Source organism: Coffea arabica, chromosome 10c, assembly GCF_036785885.1.
Source record: "Coffea arabica cultivar ET-39 chromosome 10c, Coffea Arabica ET-39 HiFi, whole genome shotgun sequence".
Classification (NCBI taxonomy): domain Eukaryota; kingdom Viridiplantae; phylum Streptophyta; class Magnoliopsida; order Gentianales; family Rubiaceae; genus Coffea; species Coffea arabica.
In genome coordinates this window covers 23,021,966-23,045,174 of record NC_092329.1, presented here as the reverse complement: position 1 = coordinate 23,045,174, position 23,209 = coordinate 23,021,966, and positions in this window count along the sequence as shown.

The following is a 23,209-nucleotide window of genomic DNA, read 5'->3' as shown; positions in this document are numbered from 1 at the left end:
TGGAACTCGAGCCGGCATGGGCTTGGTCGGGAACCTCGGTGAACCGTGATAATTACATGATAAGCTTGATCTATCGAGAGATCTCGCTTGGCATACTCGTGAAGTATCGTCTTATAAATGCCGTTTGGGCCCGGTGCAGAGTATGGTGGACGGACGGAAGTAAGTGGAGATCTACGGATTTGAAATATCGACCCGGATGATGGAGAGTCATTGCGGGAAGATATACTCATGAGATTGGCAAGCAAGTGGAACTTAGCTCCTGAGAGCTATCATATCCTTGAATTGTTTCTGTTTTACATTTCATTGGAATTGTTAATTACGCGCACTGTATCATTTGACCTGTTATTTGGGCTTACTACTTGAACTATGTGCTTGCATGTTTGTTCTTGGCCTCACGAGCGTTCTGCTCACCCCGTAGATTTGTTTTCCTTAACAGGGATGGAGGATGTGGAACTTGATGGAACCCCTTTTGAAGTACTTTTGTATTAGGTTCCAAATGTAATTGACTAGATTTCTTCGCTATTTTGTACTTTGGGGATTGAGATGTCTTTTGGGATCAAACGTAAAAGTTGAATGATTGTTATATTTTGGAACTTGTGGTGTGAATTTTAATGTTACTTATGGGAGCAATCTTTCTTACTTTGCCTTGTTGCGATAGATAATATTGTATTAAGCTTGAACGGGTTTGGTCTTGAGTTCTGGCGAGAGCTGGGTAGGCGTTGCGCGGATACCCTTTGGTTCGCCTTAGGGAGAAGTGGGGGCATCACAGTGTCTTGTACTCCACCACACTCATAGTCCCTTGACGTAGTCATATAAACTCATCCTCTCGCCTTTCCTGAACAAGCAGCGATAAATACTTCTCATTAAACTAACGAGTGAAATTAACCCATGTCTATGGGATTTATTCTCTATCCCACTTGGCTCGAATTACATTCCACCAGGCACGAGCCGCTCCCTCAAATAGAAAAATAGCGAAAGCTATCTGCCGTTCCTCCGGGAATCCTAACGCAGCAAAAATGTCTAACATTCGCTCCAACCAACTCTCCGCTATATCCGGGCTAGGTCTACCCAAAAATTTTGGCGGTAGAAATTTCTGGAACCATTCTAAGGCACGGTCATCTCCCTCATGATTTTCAGGATGCTGTACTTGGCCTTGACCCTGTTGGTTGACCATTCGTTCTAATAAATCAGCTATTCGCTGTATGGCTGTGGCTACTTAGGTTTCGGCTTGTATATTCGCATTTTCATTGGTTACCCTTTCGGTTCCTTGTCCTCGTCCTCGTCCTCTACCCCTACCATGAGTCTCTATTTGATTGTTTTATAGCTTCTATGTGATGCCCGGAAGAAGAAAAGAAAAAAAAATTCTGGTTCGCTTTGTTTTTGGTGAATCCGGCCGGATACCTGGCCGGATTGCCTTGGAGTTTTGAAAAAAAAATGAATTTTGCCACTGTCTTGAATCCGGCCAAGAATCCGGTCGGATTGTGACGTGTCATAGTCGGTCATCAACTTTGACCGGCTGTTTCCTTCATTCTTATCCAGCTTTTGGCCAAAATATCTTCCATTTCTTCACTTGGCTTGTCCGTGCATCATAGAGAGAAAAGCTCTCAATTTTCCTAGTTTCAATCTTTGCCAAAATCTTGAGTTTTCACTGATGGTTTTGGAAACTACTCCGTACAAGGGTGTACTAAGAAGGTTTAAAGTTTTTGACGAAGTGATTTTGGAAGGGAAGCTCTAAGGTGTTAGTTTTCTTGAATTTGAGGTAAGTTGGATAAGAAAGTTCCCTTTTGTTTTAATAATGGCATATTAGTGCTTTGTAGTGGTAAAATATGTTGTTTTGTGGAAGATTTCATGGGTAGAAGGAGTTTATGGTGAATTTCTGATTTATTGGTGGATTTTCTAATTTTATATTATAATCATGGGTTGGTCTTGAATTGATAGCTCTAAATGGTGTTAAATGGAGCTTTTGTGCGTTATGATTGTTTGCGAAAAATTTCTTATTTGTGCAGAAATTCCGGTTTTAGGGTTTAATTTGGGGGTTTTCTTATGGTTGGCTCTCAAACTTTTAATTGGCTTTGATTGAAGGGTATTGTGGCCCTAATTGGATGTGTTTTATTGTTTACGAACCGTATGTGCAATTGTGGTTGAATTGAGATGTTATTGGTAATGTTTTGTCGGATGGAAAATAAGAAAATTAAGGGGAAATGCTGTCCACTCTTTGAGAGTATTTGATTGTTTTGAATTTAAGTTGATCTTGATTAATCTTATGAAAATTCTTGTGATTCGGAAGTTGGGAGGATAAGTTCCATATTAGCGATATTTCTAGACTTGATCTGAGTGATTTCATCTTTGATTCTAGCATGTATATGGTTAGTGGAATTTATTCTAGTGTTAGGGTAGAATTTCTAGTTTTAATTGCTGCTAGTAATGGTTAATTGCAAAGGTTGGTTTAGAAGTGTACTTTTAGTCTTACCTTGGTTTTGGACTCAACATGGACTGCCAATTTCTCTATGTTTTAGACCGAACCAACTTTTGCTCAAAACATGGAAGTTGTAGAAGTTCGAGTTACTACCTACCTGCAAAATTTCAGATTGATTGGAGTACTGTAGCTTGTGAATTGACCAAAATACCCTTGACTATTCATAGACTATGTTTTGCGGACAGTTTTCTGTCCTCTTCGAGATTTCGATATTTGACCCTGAATATGTATGATTAGGCTTTGGAGGTCTTCATAAGAAATGCTGGTATATGTTTTAGCTTCGTAATGCCATAAGATTCGTTTCAATCAGATAAGTGTAGCTATACTTGTGATTAAAGTGCCAAAAGGTGATAGAAGCTTGATAATATTAGAATTCCTTTGCTTGACTTGATATTTGTAATGTAGGGTTTCGACTTGAGCAAGGCAATGTTGTATACTGGATAAGGTACGTCAGGCGTGGTTTGTGAGTGATCCCTCAACTACTTCCCAAAAGTTACTTTTGAAATAATTCTTGCATTGATTACACGATTGCATATCATTGTGTTTGTGTGTGTGCCATGACATTCTGGCTCCGATGAGTTCTTGGGAAAATCTTGTGCTTAGAACCAATGTCTCCACTACTGTTTACTCATTCTTCAGAGCACGATGGCTCCTTAATTCTGTTTATCTGTTACTTAATCTAAGGGAGCATTGGATATTTAAGTACAAGGATTTCACTGGCTCCAAAGAGCAATATACGCACATTTGATCACTAATTCTTGATATCATTTAAATGCACTATTGTAAAGCTTATTTGATTACTGATTTTACTGTTCACTCGCTGAGCTTCTAGCTCACCCCAAATGTTTTCTTCTTCCCACAGGGATCGAGGCAAAGGAAGCGCTTGTATTACGTTATTTGTGTGACTAGATGGCATATATCTTGTACAGTTGAGATTTGGGTTCATTTTGTGTAATAGTTGGGCTAGTGTGACTGTTTGGAATTGAAGTGGATGTATGTGTACGTTCCATGCTTAGAATTAGTTTCCGCTTCGCTTATGATGTGTAATTCTTGGAGAATTTGATGTATTATTTACGTTGTGCCTTGTAATTTATTTGAGGACTGTAGTGAGTGACTGAGTCCCGGCGAGAGCTGGGCAGGCGGTCCGCCGAACCCTTTGGTTCACCTTAGGGGGAGGTGGGGCCGTCACAGTTGGTATCAGAGCTTAGGCTTCAGATCCATGTAGTGTATCCTAGGCTTAAAGTTTAGGATGCCGAACTGTGGGATTAATTTGAATATTATGTGAACGAGGATCTATTGTATCCTAGGGGTTCAAGAAATTGATTATTTGAGGGTTTCTTATTTGGGACTTGTAGAAACAAAAATTGAGGAATTTGGTGATGTTATATTGAAGGAAAATACGGGATGAGAGATTTGTAGTGAAAGATTAGACGAATTTGAATTATCATTACACTTGTAAGTGTAGAAAGAATTGAGGTAATTATTAGTACTAGCTAAGGAGGATAAGAGACCGAGATTTGATGGTCAAACTCCATGTATGATGATTTTGAACCAAGATAAAGAGTATCAAAGGAATAAAATGCATTTTCTGCCCATTTACCTCCTAGGGAAATTCTGCTTTGAAATTCTAAAGAAAAACTAGGATGTACTAGTTTTATTTTCAAACGATGATTGGAAATGATATATATATGCTTTAAGAATGCATAATTTTCCGATTTTGGTAAATATGTGAATTTTACTTGAATTTCAAATTTAAAAATTTGTGAATAACTGATGAGTTTGTTGAATTTTGTATATGATGGGCTGATACAAGGTTAAAATTTGCGAAACTATGTTTTCCCCCCTTGATTGTATATTGGTGTATTCTCACACTTGAATTTGTCTATGCTTTACACGAAAAAAAAATCTTGAGTTTTCGGAAGAATGGCGAACTTATGTTTTATAATGTAAATCTTGAATTTGATCAGATTTTTGGTTACTTTAAATACACTTCTTATGTTTTAAAATTCTTGGCTTTTAAGAAGAGTGAGCCTATCTTTAGGTGTACGGACCGAAAGGACTTTGAGATATAGAGTAACCGTATTCAAGAGCACGAAGTTAATGTGAATTGACTTGGTTTCCATTTGACACGTAAATTAACAAGTTGTACTTATTTCTTGGGTTTGAACTTGGAGCTTGAGACTTTAACTATAAAACCCTAAGACTGGTTATTCTTGGAGATGATGGTGCTCTGGCTGGTGGCTTGTTTATTAAAGATTTTGAACTTCGAATGGATAACCTTTGGTTTCAGCTTGTGTTATGGTTTGACTGGATCAAATTTTGTAAAGGCATGTGATTTGATTGAAATTAGTGATATTTGCGCTAATCTTGAAAGTGGTACGTGTAAAATATGACTTTGATTTTCGTTTAAGAGTGTACGATATGAGTCATGAAGTTTCTTAGTTTGAATTCTTGTACTTGAGTACTTGATACTTTTCCTGAGAAAATGCTCGTGAATTTTGGATGGAACATGGTTTAATGTATGATGATGTTAATAGAAATTATAAATGAGTTTGAGATAAGTTGTAATGGCTCAGGTTAGAGCGCAGAAGATTTTGTATTGTACTCGAGACTTAACCAAATGAGGAGATTAATAATGACTTGGACTTGTCCAATAAGTGTTGTAGACACCAAATTTTTGAATTAATTTTGTTTGTTTGGTTTTAGTGATAATTGGTTGATTTTTGTTTAGACGGTTTGCATTTTGGTTCATTTTCGTTTGTCTAGTTTTTTTTAGGTTTTATTTTATTTTTATTCCCTTTTTAGTTTTTTGTAGTTGTTAATTTATAAGTTTTAGCGTAGATTTTTTTAGAGGAAAAAAGAGGAAAGTGAAAACAAAAAAAAAAAAAAAAGGGGGGGGGGAAAGAGAAAAGGGAAAAATGGTTTAATGCATACTGGCCTATTTTTTGAAAAAAAGTGAAAAGTTTGAAATTTGAAGAAAAAAAAGTTTTTAGTGTAATAGGCATTATTTACTTTTTGATACATTTTAATTGTTTTTCAAAGAAAAGAGGAAAAATATATATGATTATTTCAGGTTACAAGCATTTGTGTTTTTGATTGCATTTTATTGTTATTTTTTATTTTAGTAAAGAAAAGTAAAAAAAAAAGGGGAAAAAGAAAAAATGGATGAAAAATGGAAGTTGTAATTTGCTGTTCAATATTAATTTCTGTTATTATAAATTTTTGTTATTATCATTTATTTCATTTTTATTGTTATTAATTTCTGTTTTAATTAGCTGGAAAAAAAAAAAAAAAAGAGGAAAACTGTTGCCGCAGCATGAAAGCTGCGGACTTACGCAGTTTGCACGGAAGGACCTGGGGATTTAGGCTGCAAATACTGGAGAAAGTACCAGGGATTCTTAGGGTAAGAAACATCATATAAAAGCTAGAGAAAAGCCAGCCGCAAAGGGGAGGGATAGAGGAGATTGACGGCAAGAAATCGAAAAAGGAAACGGCAGAGAACAAAGAAGAACAAGAGGGCAGCCGTAAGAATTGAGTGGAGAACCAGAAAAAGCTGTGAAGAAAGGGGAGAGAGCTGGGGCTGAGGGAGAAAAGGAAAGACAGAGGGATAGAAAGAGAGTGACGGGAGGCAAACAAAACAGACGAAAAGAAAGGAAGTGACGAAAGATTGAGGAGGGAAGATACGGCAAAACAACAAGGAAAAGGAACCAGAAAACATGGCCGAGCAATCTGAGAGAGAGCAAGTGGAGGAGGTGATTCGGGCTGAAGCTTAAGGCTCAGGATTGGCCGCTAATACTTCCATTGAATCCAGGCTGAAGTGTCTAATCCGCAGCTGTGAACAGGTAGCTTTCTATTCTGCTTAGTCCGTTAACATCTAACCTATATTACTAGAATTCCTGAGTTCTTAGTTATGTTGGCCTGTTTGAATGAGAGTGTTGTGTGTGTTAGAGTAGAAAGTTTTGGTTAGGTCGTGTTTTTTTTTTTGATAGGGAAACTATGAGTTTGAATCTGCAAATGTGTTTTGAAACTGATAAATAATCTGGTTTTGCCGCACTTCACAGTCCAAAGTTTTGTTGCTGCATTTCATTCGATATTTCTCTGGGGTTCATGGTTGGATTGCGTGGTTCATGGAAGCTTTAATTTTTCTCCAGTTTTTGCTAAGAAAACCCGTGGATTTAACTTGGATTTGGGGAACAAAAGTGGTTGATTTACTTGTTTGTTAATCGACATGCCAAATGTGTTTGCCTCAAGGTGCATTTTATTTCTTTGATGCATTTCTGGTTCATTGGTTTCGATTGGTTTTTCCAGGATTGATGTTTATGTAGTGAATAATGGGATGAAGGCCTTGTGTTTGGGTTTGGCGGTTTAAACTAGTAGAAGCTTGTTAGAATTTCGGCACACGAACACAATTCTGTTGTTACAACGACTGGTATGAAATAATTCCATGGTTAACAATCGTTTGCCCCTGTTTAGTTGAAATTAGTCCAAAGGATTATGTGAATTCTTGTGGTCGAAAGTTTATAACTTGTAACAGAAATTTGGAGTCAAACCTTCCTTTTGGTTGCTGCATTTATTTTCTTCCCCTTGGCCGAGAGTCTTGTCCTCATTCTAGGCTTGGACGAAGGTCCCTATTTGTCTTTAATTCGGTCATCCCTTTGTAGGTATCATAGGATTTTGAATCAAGACTTCTTTTAATTTGAAGTGTTAAGTGCATATGCCATGCTAAATACTAAAATTCAAAAGCAATGCTTGCTGAATTTAATCATTTCAAGTCGCTGAATCAGTTTTTCTTGCGCGCATATGTTCTAGGATCTTGGCATGGTTTTCCATCATGATTTTTGTTGGCCTTGATGGGTTGGTTGGTGTAGTTAATTGCTTAGTGTAGGGCTGTGAACCTGGAGTTGAAAGTATTTGATCAAAGCTGTGTGTGTTTGGGTTCAAGAAAGCTTGAAGCACGTTTGATTGTTTGCTAAAAGATATATGAGCAAGTGGCCGAAATTTCTGTTGCATTCTTATTGCTGTCTTCTTTTTCCATGGCTGTTCAATGAGTTTTCGCACTTAAATGACACACTTAATCTTATGTAGAAGAAAAGGAAGGGGAGTTTAGGTGTTTGAGTTTGCATATTTGAATCCTTAAAACGTTTGAGCTGTGGTCGAATGATTGCTGAGAATAAGCGAGTCAAAACTGCTGAACTTTTTGCCCAGTATTTTCCAGCCATGATACATGAAGTTTCCTTTATTTGTTCCTTGCTGCATTTTTCATCTAGCTGTGAACCATCACCTCTAGTTCCTTTGCTGCATTTTCCTTATGTAGCCGTGAGCTTGCATACCTTGATTCCATTGTTGCATTTGTTCGTTAAGTCGTGAGCTTTTATCTATTGTTCTTAGCTGCATTTTCTTTTAGCCGTGAACTTGCATGTTGTTCCTGCTATGTTTTGGTTTGTTTGGGGGAACCAAGTTGGGTGTTATGTTGTTTGACTCAAGGTGGGGATGTTGCTAGATAAAACTTGTCCAAACTTGGCTTTAGTTTTTTGCCAAAATCTGTTTGAAAAAAAAAATATATAAATGCAGCAATCTTTGAGTTGGTTTTGTAACAAAAGTGTAGCAGCTTTTTGGTTTTGTAAACTTGCAAGAAATTACTTTAATTAAGTATTGTTTAAGCATGCTTTAATTGAAGTTAGTTTAATGCTTTGCTAGCTAAAGATTCATAGATGAATTTGCGGATGAGCTAGCTTAGCCTACCAAGATTTTCTTGTTGCTTGCCGAAATTTCCTTGTTGTTTGCCGAAAGTTTCTTGTTTGTTGCAGAAAATTTTGTTCTTCACGTATGCATGCATGCCAATATTTCTGAATTTAGCACTTTGACCCCTCAAGTTCCCTTTTATTCTACAAAGGCCCAAATATGTGTTGATTTCTTGCAATTGAGTCCTAAGGTATTTGCAATTTGAACCATTATTTGGCTTTTATCATTTTTGGGACCTTTGAAGTGCTTAAATGTTTCAATTGGATTTGGATGTTTGGTAATAGTTGCCATTGGGTCCTCGATATTTTGCCATTTTAGAAATTTGATCAATGATTCACTTTTGCTTGGGAATTATGCATTATTTGGCCATTTTAAAGTTGCAATTGAAGAAAGTTTGATGTTTTGGTGGGTTCAAATTATTTAGTTTATATCTTATCACTAAATTGGTGCATTAATCTTTTGTTTTTGGTGATTTTAGCTTAAGTTAGTCTTTTCTTGGGTGACTCTAGCCAAGTTGACTTTGTTTACTTCCTTAGTATCACCAACGGGGAGGTATAATCTCTTTTACCCCTTTTGTTTCTCTCATATGTGGACTAATGTGCTAATTGAAATTTGCATGTCTACTTGCTTTCCTAGCCTCTCCTTATTTCCTTTCAGTTATTTCATTTACTTTTGATTTTTATTAATGGGGTATGTGTACACCTCTTGGCTTGTAAGAGATAGGGCGTAGTAATTAATTTGGTCCATTTTCCCTTTCCCTTTTGTTTTAGTTAGCAAATGTAATGGTTGCATGCCTATGTGTTATATGTTAAATGCTTTATTAGGATTTTGCATCTAGTCAAGCATGCTAAGTGTTATGTGCTACGTGTTTATAAGTGAGTCGCATGTCTACTCGCTTTTTATAGTGTGGATGAATGAAATGGATGAATGTACGTCACCACACTAGTCCAACGCTAGTTGTGGCTTCTTTTATCGTTTCCACTAGTCCAACGCTAGTCGGAATTCATAGGATGGGCTAGTCCAATGCTAGACCCAATAGGTTTTTTTTTTTTTTTTTCATTAAAGTGCATGATCACCACATATCACGCATTTTTCCTTAGTTTATCATTTGGTATGTTCCTCAAGCCTCTTCCCCTTCATTTTAGGACTTGCATCTCATGCTAGTTAGGGTTCATTTGCGTGAAAATCCCCTCTTGATAAGGGAAACGAGCGAGTGTGGCTACTTGATAGCCTTAGCACGCTAGTTTTACCTTCTAATCCGAGGGAAAATTAAAATCATAAAACTAGAGGTCATCCCCGTACCCGACTTGATGCATTCCTCTAAGTTCATACATTTTTTTTCATTATTCTCCTCATTAAATTTTTTAATCCATATGCCATATTCACACACCTATTCACTACTTTATTTTTCACCTCACACATTGCACCTATCTTTTTTACTTATATATATTTACTATTTTTGTTCACTTGCACACGAGCACTTATATTTTCATTCATTTGCACACAAACACTTTCAAATTGCACACATGCCCTTCTCTACACTTTGCACACTTACACTCTTATTTGAGTCCTCATTTGCATCATTCACGATTTTCTATGAGGTCTTTCTTATTGGCCTTCACAATTCATGTGAATGGGACCACAAGCCTCATAAGAGACATTTCTTAGATTTAGGATTGCATTTCTCATTCATTAGTCTTTGTCCAAATTGCAAATACATACTTTGGGTAGAAAAAAATTAGGAAAATAAGGGTTAAATCACGCAACTAGCCTTGGCTAGGTCGAAGGGGTGCCTTGGATTTTTATTCTTGCCTTCCCCTTCGTCAAATGTGACTCCCGAACCTTTTTCTTTGTTTGCGTGGACTAGGAGTCGTTCAAAAGGGTTTCTTACTTTTTTCCTTAAAAAATTCACTTTTTGGGTGACTTGGTACACCCTAACTCTATACCAAGTGGCGACTCCATTTTTCATATAAAAAAACCCTTTTTGAACTATTTTTCTTGGGTCAAATCGTCGCATTTTCAAAAGTCCCATTTAGACCCATTTTTATTTTTATCAAAAAATTCACTTTTTCCAAACCAATAAAATCACAAAAACAATCATTTTATTTTTCCAAAAAATGGGGCGCGACAGTTGGCGACTCCACTGGGGACTTCCTAAGTGGGTCCGAGCTTTTTTGATTTAGCCATTCTTTTCTATTTTCTACCCCTATTATGCATTTCATTTGGATATTAGGGTGCATTTTTTCCTTTTTTTAGGATTTTGGCCCATACGCGCATATCAAACGATTCCCTCACTCACGTATGTATGAATGTGTGGATGTATGTTTAATTGCTTGTTTCGCGCTTTGCATTGCATTTTGGGGGGGGGTGTGTGTCACCCTTAGAGCCTCGCGTGGGTTCTTGATCCCTCCCCTCCAAAGCGTGCACTATCATACGCGCATACGTTTTACTATTCATCCCCCTTTATTTTTCTTTTAGTGGCTTGTCACGCCACTCCACCCTTTTAGGATTAGGAGACCCACTTGGACGTGTGATCGTGACACGACGTGTGCGTAGCACGATCCAATGGGTCACTCACTCTTCCGCTTTAAACTTCGGATTAATATCCTTAGTTTTTAGTCGAAGGTTGAGGGTTTTTATAGATTCACTCAAACATGCGGCCGTGACACGACGTGTGCGTAGCGGTGTTTGGGGAATCGCTCGAGCCACCGACAAAGAGCCATGGAATTGATGACCCTTGGCCCTAAGTCTGAAGGCTTGGGGACCTGAGCTTATCGAGTTAGATGCATTAGTGAACCCCAACCTCATGCATCCATATAGTTCACCTAGGGTAGAGTCTGCCTTACCCTATTAGGGACACCACTCACGAGGGGAGGGATCCCATCCTTTTCCTTATTTACTTTTCCTGTTTTTTTTATCATTTAATTGTCCAACGTGTTATGTGATTATATGTGGAACTAACTTTCCTTGTTTCTTGTTTTTGCATTCACAACCCTAGCAAATAAGAGGTCTGGCATGACCTTCATTTAAGAAGCCTACCCGTGTAGATAGGATACGGCACGTTTAAGAAGTTTTTGTATATTTTTGTGCATAAATAATAATGGCATGTCATTTTAGGCCTACCCTGGCAAATCAAGGGTCCTTTAGGTCATATTGCATATTTTACTGCTTTAATAAATGGCATCATGCATAAGCCCTAGAAATGGAATGCCATATAGGGAATCCTATATTAGGGATAAGCCAACCTTTTTTTTTTTCTTTTTTTCCCGTGGGTATTTAACCCTATTTTGGGAATTGCACGTTTAAATTCATGTTTAACTAGAGAGGTGGGACCCGTAGGTAAGGTATTTGACATCGATTTTCGTTCTTAGATGGGAAATCCTCGCCGCGTCCAACAGATGTTAGCAATACCAGTTGAGGTGCAAAAATGGCCCACATTGCTTTCGTCAAGCGAGATTAATCAAGTATCCACTCGATTGGGACCTATCGGGGATTTTAAAGACATTAAGTCCGATGGATATTTGGTAGAGGCTTTGGTGCACTTATGGGATCCCATCTGTTCTACTTTTAGGCTAGGGAAAGAAGAAATGACCATAACTATCGAGGAAATTGCTGGATTTCTCAATTTGCCGGTTCAGGGAACCGCCGTTATATTCCCATTAGCATCTGACAAAGTGGAGTTTTGTCGTTTTACCGGTATAAAGGAGTCAGTAATACAAGGGTTGGACCAGAATATAGAGGCAAAATTCTTGTTTGATCGATTCGCGTTAAGGGATGGTTTTGAAAGACATCGAGGGGATTTCTCGTTTACTTCTAGGGAAATATGGGATCGAAAGAGAGTTTGGGTGTATGGATTAGTCATGGCGGGAACTTATCTTTTTCCCAGGAAAGACAAAAAGATAGCCTTCAAGCTCACTAAAATCATGTATGACCTGTTTTTAGGAATCAATAATAAGCCCTGTTCTATCATTCCAACCATTCTAGCCGATATTTTCATAGCCTGCTCTACCTGTCAGAGAGGGGGAAAGTTCTTTTGTGGTTCGAATTTAATCTTACATGTATGGGGGATGGAGCACTTCATGAGACGACCGGCTATTCCTGAGAGTCTACCAATGTCCGGATATAACTGGGTAATCACACATCACAAAAGGGTTGATAGCAGCAATTTGCCGTGTAATGCGTCCGAATTTGTGGATTTCTTGACGAATATGACCAATCAAAATGTTAGATGGGTATTGGATTGGACCAATTGTACCAAACCTATTCTTCGTACCAAGGCATCCGAATTTATTCCTCTATGGGGTACCCAGGGTATCATGGCATACAATCCGAGGAGGGTTCTCCGACAATTAGGGCGAGTCCAAGATGTACCACCTGCAGTGGATCTGACTCCGTTTGTCATCGTTTTCGACAAAGGGATATGTCCGAAGGAAATTCCAATGAAGACTCTTATTGATGAGGCCTGGGAAACATTATCCGATGACGAACGCGTCAAGTACGTTCCGGAACTCAAACAAAGGGGATTGACCACTCCGCAATATGAAGACTGGATAGGAAGGTCCACCATACAAGAAATACAAGATGAGCCGGCCAAGGAGGTGGAAAGGTTAAAAGCCATTATTGAAGCAAGGGATAAGGAGATTCTGCAATTAAGTAAGTCCGTCGAAGCATACAAAGGGATGGCGGAGCAAAACAAGCAAATGTATGAGGGGGAGCGAGAAAAGCGTCAGGAGATGAAAAGAAAATGTGGGGAATTATATGATCAAGCCGAACGTGTCAAGTTGCCATATGCTAGGGAAACTAGGGATTCTATATTAGATAGACTCAAGAGCTTTGGTAATCTTGTACGGAATCGTCTTCATGACATGATGTAAATATTGGCAAGTTTATCAATGAAAGTGAATTTTCTTTTGCAATCATTTGGAATTATTGTCCAAGTAGGTTTGTATAACGGGTCCCACTTCGAAGGTGTTGCATCATGCTAGGCCTACCCTTGGCACAAAAAGGGTCCCCCCATAGGACATGCATCCGAATTGTTCGAATAGTTACTAACTCATGTCTTTTTCTTTTCCTCTTTTGAATAAATTGCAGAAATTGAATAACGATTGGTTTATTTAAAGCAGTCTTTTGCATTCTCAGGTAAAATTTCCAAAAATAGCTTTCCGGAAAAGCCCCATTATTACGCGATCCCGAAGTAAAGCTCAAAGGAATCGTGTAAACATGAATATTCAACCAGAATCATCCGATAAGACTACAGCGACTACACAGCCGGAAGTCATGAGTCCTGGAGTCCAGTTGGCCGAGTTACTTGCTAAGTTTGGGGAAATGGCCTCTGAAATGGCCACCCAAAAGAAATTAATAGATGAGCTTGTCAGTAGCGGGGTACAGCCGGAGCTTCCGCATGTAATACAACTGCAATCTGAACCCTTTGTTATTCCTACAGTTCAAACTACTGTTTCCATGCAAGGTCCACCCGAAGGGACTTTCACCTACCCCACCGTTCATCTGCCATACACTTACCCTCCTAATCCTTCATTTTTCCCTACTCATATGCAAGGCCCACAACCTCAAGTCACTGCAAATATACCACCTGAGACACAAGCTTTTTATTACCCCACCACTGAGCCTTATCTGCCGGACCATTTTATTCAAACCAAACCAGAGGTGGGAGGATCCTCTGCTCCCATTGATGTGAAGTTATTAAAGCGCCTGGACCGTTTCGATGAATTCATGAGGAAGAGTCAGGTGCTGAACAAGCAAGGAGTTTTGGATTACGATGAGCTGTGTCTCTTTCCGAATGTGCAACTGCCTGAGGGGTTCAAAACTCCTAAGTTTAACAAATACGATGGGATGGGTAATCCCAAGACGCACCTCCGACTATTTGCAAACAAATTAGGAAAGCCTGTGGACGATGAAAACTTGCCTCTAAGGTTGTTCCCTGAAAGTCTGGAAGGGGACGCACTTGACTGGTATTCAAATCTGAAACCTGAAGACGTAAGAACCTGGATTGACTTGTCCAAGGCTTTCGTAAGGCAATATGAGTATAATTGTGAGTTGGCACCGACTAGAACCACCTTGGAAGGAACCAAAAGAAAACCCTCCGAAGATCACAAGACTTATGCCAAGAGGTGGAGGAAAATAGCTGCCAAGGTGGAGCCTCCAATGACCGAGGAAGAAATCATCCGTACTTTCATCAAGGCCCATGATCCTCCATATTTTGAAGAAATTTTCCGTATGACTGGATGTTCATTCGCGGCAATTGTAAATAAACTTGAAGAATTCGACGACTTTGTACGAGCCGGGAAAATTGTTAATGTGTCTGCCCTGAAATCGCAAGTGGAAGCTTTGCAAGGGCGAGGAAGCAGTGAAAAGAAACCGCAATTCAAAAAGAAAGAAGGAGATACAACCTTTGTTTGGAACCACAACCCTTCACCCCGACCCCGATACCAGCACAACCCAACCTACCAGCAACCTTACCATTACTACTCAAACCCACACCCTGTATATACTACCAACATCCACCACCCTCGACCTCGCCCAAACTATACTAACCCACCTTCAGCCCCTTTTCAAATTTCTCAACCAAATCCACCCCAAAACCGACCTCGACCTCCATTTAACCCAAGATTTCCTCCTCCAAATAGACCTGCTTACAACTATCCTCAACCCACTGAACCCTACAACAGACCCCCTAGCCGTACTTTTACCAATTTAGGCAGGCCTTTAGATCAATTATATGACCAGTTAAGGGCCTCTGAAAAAATTGGTACAGTACCACCTCCTACCTACCCGTATGGCATGCCCGTTTGGTATAACCCGCAAGCTGTTTGTGCGTATCATTCGGGGGCACCTGGGCATGCAACTTTGGATTGCAAGGCGCTAAAGCATAAAGTTCAGGATATGGTTGAGTCTGGAGAAATCGTGATCAGAAAGAGGGAGCCGCAAGGGCCAAACGTAAATCAAAACCCCTTACCAGAGCATGTTGGGGTTATTATGGACGATGCGGAGTACGAGGAACAAATCAAATTGGCAATAGAAGCTGAAGTGTTTGGGGTCACGGACCAACCGTTCGTCATAGAGTTGCCATTCGAAGAAGATAACAAGCCTTTTGTCTTGGACCTCACACCAGCAGAGAATGAAGCTTTGAAACCGGTAGTCATCGAATTCCCGAAGCAGGAGCCCGTATTAAGTCTGCAACAAGTGCCGTGGAATTACGATGAGCCTAGCATACAGATCGGGGAGAATTCAACCGCAAAGAAGGAAGTGTCAGTAGTTACCAGATCGGGGAAGACTGTAAATCCATTTGAGATTACTACTCCAATTCAAGCCAATAGTTCTGAGCCACCCACCAAACCAACAGTCACCGAGAAAGAAGCCGTGGATTTCCTTAAACGACTCCAGAGAAGTGAATACAACATAGTGGAAAAGCTAAGCAAATCACCTGCCCAGATAACCATGTTGGACCTACTTTTCTCTTCGGACGTACATAGGGATGCATTGATCGACGTATTAACAAGAGCTCAAATTCCGATGGACATTTCTGTTGATAATTTTTCAAACGTGGTGGGAAGCGTATTATTCAACAAGCAAATTGCTTTTTCTGACGATGAATTGCCGACGGAGGGCATCGGACATAATAGGGCGTTGTACATAACAGTGAGGTGCAACGGGAAAATGCTGCCGAAGGTGCTAATTGACAACGGGTCCGCACTTAATATCTGTCCTTGGAGTACCTTGGAGAAGCTAGGATTGCAAGACATCAGGCTAAGGCCTTCAGGGACTATCGTTCGAGGGTTTGATGGAGCGCAGAGGGAGCCGATAGGAGAGGCAGATTTAGTAATCGAGATGGGGCCCGCCCAATTTCAAATAACTTGCCAAGTCATGAACTTCCCGAGCATTTATAATATTTTACTTGGAAGGCCATGGATTCACAAGTCTGGGGCCGTGCCGTCTTCGTTGCATCAATTACTCAAGTTCGTGGTAAATGACAAACTAATCACTATCTTTGCTGAAGAGGACTGCCTGGTGATCACCGATTCTGGAGTTAAAGAGGAGGGTAGTCAAAGTGTTACCATGTCCCCTCACAGCACATCCGATATAGTCTCCGTAAGTTGGATAACCACGGAGGAACAAACTCTCTCAAAGGCCAGTGTAATGATGGCCAGAGAAATGATTCGTGGAGGATACAAATTCGACAAGGGGTTGGGGCGTGAACTGCAAGGGATCCTAAAGCCAGTAAAGATAGTAGAAAAGAGGGATACCTTCGGTTTGGGTTTCAGACCAACCGCCAAGGATTTCAAGGAGATGAAAGAGCGTAAAAGAGCAGAAAAAGAGGGCCGGCAAAGGGTTTTCGATATTCCACCGCTACGGTATACTTTTCCCCGGCCAGCTGAAATAATCACATCAGAGGGTAATTCAACTGAAGAAATCGAGGATAGTTTGTCCCAACTGTTCATTGGGGCAATATTTGAAGACAATTTCCCGAACGAGGCCGAATTTCCTGACATCCCTGAAGGGTCGATTTCCAATTGGACAGCCGAATTTCTGCCTATTCGGAAGGAGTTTCGGTAAACTGAAAGGGGTTTATCATTCATATGAATTCATGAAAAATACTTTTGCATCTGTAAATAGCCAATGAAAACAATTTCCCGTTTGCGCATGTAAATATTGTTAAATTTTCATTTTTCACTTGCTTTCAATCAAAGGTCTTTATGAAAATGCACAAGTTGTTCTTGTCATGTTGTGTTGTCTATATCCATATTGTTTGTTCATTTGTTTGTTGTATGCTTATTTGCTTATTATCCCACATTCGTTAATTCTTTCAGATGGCCAAAAATAAAAATATTTGACCCTTTGGATATCACAGTTCTGGAATACGATAATGGCAATCTCTATATCACTCACGACTTGGAGGTCTGTGAATCCGAACTCCAAAGCGAGAGTGATAATGAGGAAGTATCCGATTCGTTTGCAAAGGATCTTGAACAATATGAGGAAAAACCGAAACCGAACCTGGAAGAGACAGAAACAGTAAACATTGGCACTAAGGATGAAGTTAAAGAGGTGCAAATCAGTATTCATTTGAATGAAAGGCAGAAAAAGGAGATGATTGAATTTTTGACTATGTTCCAGGATGTCTTTGCATGGTCCTACGACGATATGACGGGCATTTCAACCGATGTGGTAGTGCATAGGTTACCCACAGACCCTTCTTTTCCACCCATAAAACAAAAACCCCGAAAATTCAAACCAGATATGAGCCTCAAAATAAAAGAGCAAATTGAAAAACAACTCAAAACCAATATTATCATTGTTTCCCATTACCCAATTTGGCTTTCAAATCCAGTCCCTGTTCCAAAAAAGAGTGGAGAGGTGAGAGTTTGTGTTGACTATAGAGACCTTAATAAAGCCAGTCCTAAGGATGATTTCCCTCTACCAAATATTCACATTCTCTTAGACAATACTGCCGGACATAAGATTGAAACCTTTTGCGATTGTTTTGCTGGCTACCACCAAATCTTGATGGCAGAGGAGGATAGGGAGAAAACTGCTTTCATTACCCCTTGGGGTACGTTTTGCTACCGAGTCATGCCTTTCGGTTTAAAGAATGCAGGAGCAACATATCAGAGGACCATGACAACCCTATTTCATGATATGATCCACCGAGAAATGGAAGTCTACGTGGATGATATTATAATCAAGTCTAAAAGGGCAGAGGACCACTTGGTTGATCTGAAGAAACTGTTCGAGAGACTACGGAAGTATAATTTGAAGTTAAATCCTGCAAAATGCGCCTTCGGAGCACCTGCGGGTAAGCTGTTGGGATTTATAGTCAGTAAGAGAGGCATAGAGATAGATCCAGCAAAAATCAAAGCAATTCGAGATATGCCGGTGCCAAAAACTCAGAAGGACGTGAGGGGTTTCTTAGGAAAGATCAATTTTATTGGGAGGTTCATCGGCCAACTAACTGCCACATGCGAGCCGTTGTTCAAATTATTGAGAAAGAATGTGCCGTTGTATTGGAATGAGGAGTGCCAACAAGCTTTTGACAAGATTAAAGATTATTTGTTGCATCCACCAGTCTTAGTGCCGCCCAAACCGGGCCGACCTTTGATTATGTATTTATCTGTGCTTGAAGGAGCAGTAGGGTGTGTTCTAGGTCAACATGACGACTCTGGAAGGAAAGAACAAGCCATTTACTATCTAAGCAAGAAGTTCACGCAGTACGAGGCTAATTATTCATTCATTGAGAAAAGCTGCTGTGCATTGGCCTGGGCAGCCCAAAAGCTTAGACACTATCTGTTGAGCCATACCACGTACCTTATTTCCCGGTCTGATCCTTTGAAGTATCTTTTGGAGAAGCCGATGTTGACTGGACGTCTGGCAAAATGGCAGATAATTCTATCAGAATTCGACATTGTGTTCACCTCACAAAAGGCGGTCAAGGGGCAAGCTATAGCTGATCATTTGGTGGAAAATCCAAGGGATGATGATTATCAACCACTTCGTACTTATTTCCCTGACGAGAGGGTCTTATTTGTAGGCGCTGCAGATGATATAAGTGAACAAAGTCCTGAATGGAGGCTTTTCTTCGATGGAGCTTCGAATTCTCTCGGAGCTGGAATTGGAGCTGTTTTGGTGTCACCCGAAGGGAAGCACTACCCTGCCGCTGCTAAATTGCAATTTGCTTGCACAAACAATATGGCCGAATATGAAGCTTGCATTTTTGGTCTCAAAATGGCTTTAGAAATGGAAATCAAAGAGTTGATAGCTTTCAGTGATTCAGATTTGCTCGTACACCAGACTTTGAAGCAGTGGATAACCAAGGATTCGAAAATTCTTCCTTACCATTGTAGTTTGCTCACTTTGGCCAAGCAATTTCAAAATTTAGAGTTCAGACATCTCCCGAGAGCCTGAAATGCATTTGCCGACGCTTTGGCCACTCTAGCCTCTATGATCCAGTATCCAGATGAATTGAAAATCGAACCAATCCAGATTCAACTTCAAGACAAATCTGCCCACTGTTGGGTTGCAGACGAGTCCTCTGATAATATGCCTTGGTATAAGGATATTAAGGAATTTCTCAAAACGGGGTCTTACCCTCAGCATGCTAGTTCAAAGGATAAGAGTTTTTTGCGCAGAATGGTTTCCAAGTTTTTCTTAAGTGGAGAAGTGTTGTACAAAAGAACCTCAGATTTGAACCTTTTAAGGTGCATTGATGAGGGTGAAGCTCAGTATATGATGAAAGAAGTGCACAGTGGTGTTTGTGGACCTCACATGAATGGCCATTTGCTGGCGAAGAAAATCATGAGAACCGGATACTTCTGGCTTACCATGGAGCATGATTGTATAGACTTTGTCCGGAGATGTATAAAATGCCAAATGCACGGTGATATTATACGCGCTCCGCCTACTGAATTGCATAATATGACCGCCCCGTGGCCCTGTTCAATGTGGGGTATGGACGTAATTGGCACGATTGACCCGCCCGCTTCAAATGGACATCGATTTATCTTGGTGGCAATTGAGTATTTTACTAAGTGGGTTGAAGCAGAATCATTTAAACATGTAACGAAGAAAGTAGTTGCCAATTTCTTGAGAGATCACATCATTTGTCGCTTCGGAGTACCCGAAACACTTATCACAGACAATGCCAAAAATCTGAACAATGACATGGTAGATGGACTATGTGAGCAGTTCAAAATCAGACACCGTAATTCTGCTATTTATAGGCCTCAGATGAATGGAGCTGTAGAAGCCGCAAATAAGAATTTGAAGAAGATTATACGCAAAATGACTGAAAGGCATCGCGATTGGCATGAAAAGCTGCCTTATGCACTAATGGCATATCGGACTTCTATTCGAACATCAACTGGGGCAACGCCGTATTCACTCATGTATGGAATGGAAGCTGTATTACCAGCTGAGGTTGAGATTCCGTCGCTACGAATCCTTATGGAAGCTAAATTGGAGGAGGCCGATTGGTTGAAGCAACGACATGAGCAATTGACTTCGATCGATGAAAAGCGGTTCAACGCTATTTGTCATGGTCAGTGCTATCAGAAGCGTGTGGCCCGGGCTTACAACAAAAAAGTCCATCGGCGGGCATTTGAAGAAGGTGATAAGGTACTAAAGTGAATTTTGTCAATGCAAGATGAAGCTAAAGGCAAATTCGCTCCAAATTGGCAAGGGCCGTTCATTGTCCAAAAGGTATTACCTGGCGGAGCGCTCATCTTGGCAGAAATGGATGGACGGGCATTCCCTCAACCCATCAACTCAGATATGTGCAAAAAGTTTTTCATTTGATCATGCAAATTTTCTTTAGAAATTCATGCAAATGGCGAAATGCAAGTCAGGCCATCTTCTTTTACACTAAAAAATATTTTATCTCTACTTGTCCCCTTTGAGCCATCAGAATTGACAAATTTCGTTTGATCACCCTTGAGAATTGCAAACCCCACACTGGGGCAAATTTATTTCGAAAACGAAAAAAAGAGACGAAAAAAAAAAAGAAGAAAAGAAAAGAGAGAACCCCACACTGGGGCAAATTTAGTTTTCAAAGAAAAATGCAAAAGTGAGGAAAATGCAATGAAAAATGCAAAGAGAGAAAAGCTGATCAAACTGGGGCAAATTTCCCTCGGTTTTGGAGTTGTTTTCAAAAAAAAAAAAAAAAAAAAAAAAAAAAAAGAGTGCAATCTTAAGTTATTTCACCTCTTATATCAAAATTTGCTTTCAAGGCTCAACTTTTCTTGAAAAACACCCCACCTGACTTCATTATAAAAGCCCAAAGTCCTGGTTTTCGTCACTTGCTGCATTTCCATTAGAAAATTGGTTAATCAACTGGCAGGTGATGTCCGTAATGTATTCGCCTAATTTTACAAGGGAAGTACATTTTACTGATGCCAGAAATCCTTAATTCATGTTTCTGAGTCGATCATGGTCGAGATATTTCAATTTTCTTTAGATGAAAACCCGAAAGGGCACCTCAAAAGAAAAAGAAGAAAAAAAAAAGAAAAAAGAAGAAGAAGGAAAAAAAGAAAAAAAGAAAAAAAAAAGAAGAAAAGGAAAAGAGAAAAGAAAAACAAAAGCAAAAATAAAAGGGTGGGGGCAACCTTGGTGAAAACCCGAAAGGGCGCCAAGGTAGGTTTTCACAACAGTCAAGCTCGAGAAGGAACAGCTGGTGACCTGGTTCATTGAGGGTTTTCCTCATATTTGTGAAACTTCTGCCAGTATCGGATTCCGAAGCGAAAATATCCGAAGTCTTGAATATGATATTCATTGGCTAAACTTGTATTTTCTGTATAAACACCTTTTTTACAAAATGTAAATCTCCTGGTTTCTTTAATCCATTTGCATTCTACTATCTATGGTTGTCTGCATTCTTTTGCATGTTCATCTTTGCCTGACATAGGAAATAATCTTGCATATACATTGATTGTTATGTGATAAATTTTTACGCACCATTCTTTCACCATTGAATTCAAATGAATGATAAACTCTAAGGTTTGGGCAAAGATAAGGGATTCAATCATCAGCTACAGAGAGTAACATGCAACAAAGATACCACCTGGATTGGATGACGTGGTAAATCCGTATTTTATCAGTCTCAGAATCTGAAAGGTTTCAAGTTCGACTAAGGCAAACGTCGTAAAGCAGAAGTAAAAGCATCACAAGACTCATGTTTACACGATTCTCAAGGCTAATCGGATCAAATAATGGTGGCAAGTCCATTATTTCTTTTTTTCTTGCAGGAACATTACAAACATTCTATTTCTCGCACTTAAATCAACGTCGGAACTGGCTCCCCAGTAAGCAACGGTGAAGTGATAAAGTTGTTAACGAAGTTTGAGCATAAAGAACGACATCAGTTATCGTTTCAGTCACAAAAATCAAAACTCCCTTTTGCTGCAAAAGTGTGAACTACTTTCAGGTAAAACTCAATTTATTGTTTAAACATCCCCAGTGAAGTCCCGTTTAAATTCTGTTCGGGTCAGTCCCGTTTAAATTCTGTTCGGGTCAGTCCCGTTTAAATTCTGTTCGGGTCAGTCCCGTTTAAATTCCTGTTCGGGTCAGTCCCGTTTAATTTCTATTCGGGTCAGTCCCGTTTAAATTCTGTTCGGGTCAGTCCCGTTTAAATTCCTGTTCGGGTCAGTCCCGTTTAATTTCTGTTCGGGTCAGTCCCGTTTAAATTCTGTTCGGGTCAGTCCCGTTTAAATTCTGTTCGGGTCAGTCCCGTTTAAATTCCTGTTCGGGTCAGTCCCGTTTAAATTCTGTTCGGGTCAGTCCCGTTTAAATTCTGTTCGGGACAGTCCCGTTTAAATTCCTGTTCGGGTCAGTCCCGTTTAATTTCTGTTCGGGTCAGTCCCGTTTAAATTCCTGTTCGGGTCAGTCCCGTTTAAATTCTGGTTCGGGTCAGTCCCGTTTTATTTTCCATGTTCGGGTCAGTCCCGTGTTATAATTCCTGTTCGTTGGAATCTTTTGCAGCCCAATAACACAGGTAAGTATTTGGCGTCTACTTCTTTGTCTCAAGTTTTTTCAAAACTCAGACAAAGAGGGGCAAACTGTAGACACCAAATTTTTGAATTAATTTTGTTTGTTTGGTTTTAGTGATAATTGGTTGATTTTTGTTTAGACGGTTTGCATTTTGGTTCATTTTCGTTTGTCTAGTTTTTTTTAGGTTTTATTTTATTTTTATTCCCTTTTTAGTTTTTTGTAGTTGTTAATTTATAAGTTTTAGCGTAGATTTTTTTAGAGGAAAAAAGAGGAAAGTGAAAACAAAAAAAAAAAAAAAAAAGGGGGAAAGAGAAAAGGGAAAAATGGTTTAATGCATACTGGCCTATTTTTTGAAAAAAAGTGAAAAGTTTGAAATTTGAAGAAAAAAAAAGTTTTTAGTGTAATAGGCATTATTTACTTTTTGATACATTTTAATTGTTTTTCAAAGAAAAGAGGAAAAATATATATGATTATTTCAGGTTACAAGCATTTGTGTTT